This window comes from Habropoda laboriosa, unplaced genomic scaffold (assembly GCF_001263275.1).
Source record: "Habropoda laboriosa isolate 0110345459 unplaced genomic scaffold, ASM126327v1 scaffold124, whole genome shotgun sequence".
Lineage (NCBI taxonomy): Eukaryota > Metazoa > Arthropoda > Insecta > Hymenoptera > Apidae > Habropoda > Habropoda laboriosa.
In genome coordinates this window covers 859,192-860,208 of record NW_017100265.1, presented here as the reverse complement: position 1 = coordinate 860,208, position 1,017 = coordinate 859,192, and the positions used below count along the sequence as shown (strand labels likewise).

At 46.6% G+C, this 1,017-nt stretch overlaps 1 non-coding gene across 1 annotated transcript; it reads left to right on the top strand.

Annotated features, from left to right (window-relative positions):
- Nucleotides 1-211: 211 nt before the first annotated feature.
- On the top strand, nucleotides 212-293 carry Trnas-cga. The gene has a single exon. It is a non-coding gene; the product is annotated as a tRNA-Ser (tRNA).
- The last annotated feature ends 724 nt before the right edge of the window (nucleotides 294-1,017 follow it).

Genomic DNA, 1,017 nt, shown 5'->3' with positions numbered 1-1,017 from the left:
CGTTCGATAAGAATCGCTAAATTAAATTTTCCCTCCAAAAATAACGCAAAAGAGAAGAGCGCAAATTTGTCACCGCTATTTATCGTCGATTCAGACAGAAAATTTCGTTTAATAGTTAAATCGATAAAATCGCGAAATGTGTGTGTAATATTGCGATAGGGGGTGGTTTCCGCAGTTTACCCTCAGAACGCAACAAACGTACAAGGGGTGAGCAGCCGTGGCCGAGTGGTTAAGGCGTCTGACTCGAAATCAGATTCCCTCTGGGAGCGTAGGTTCGAATCCTACCGGCTGCGAAAATTTTTTTTCCACCTCCGAGCGCCTCGTTCGACTCAAAATCGAGCTGGTTTTTTTTTTCACACGGTCGATTTTCACCGTGTGAAACGACGGTATTTTTCGGAAAATCGTTGCAACTCGCGTCTATCGATCGGCGTTTTGCCATCAAATTCTTCGTCATGCGCGGTTATTTCCGGCAAGCTCGTTCGCCCCGATCGAAAGTAAGAGCAGAAGCCACGGAATTAGCGAAAGTGGCAAAAACACGTTAACGTATATAAGTTCGACGCCTGAAACTGAGTCGAATTTGTCTATGAATCTGATGTGTTTGTTTATCGACTGTGGCGGCCCTTGCACTGCGCACGGCGCCACATTGTATGTATATACAATATAAACGAAAAGAGACACGCAACGGACGTGTCACTCGTCGGCGTCGATACCGATCGCTGTCCTCGGAAAGCGGGGAGGCACTTGAGATCCGTTCCGAGGGCAGCCAAAATCCCGACCGACGACGTGAAGGGCGGTCAACGGCGAAAAGTGACTCGAGCGACACGAGACATTTCGCCTCGTTTTCTGAATAAAGGATTTCAAGCGCGACCACGCGTACATTTATTCCCCCGTCGCCCACATCGATCGTGAATTATTCGTGGATACATTGATATGTAATTGGAGTTCGGTTAATTGCGGTGTAGAATGTTTTTGTTAGAAGTTATGTTGACATTGTTCGAAAGGATGCAGTGAATTTCA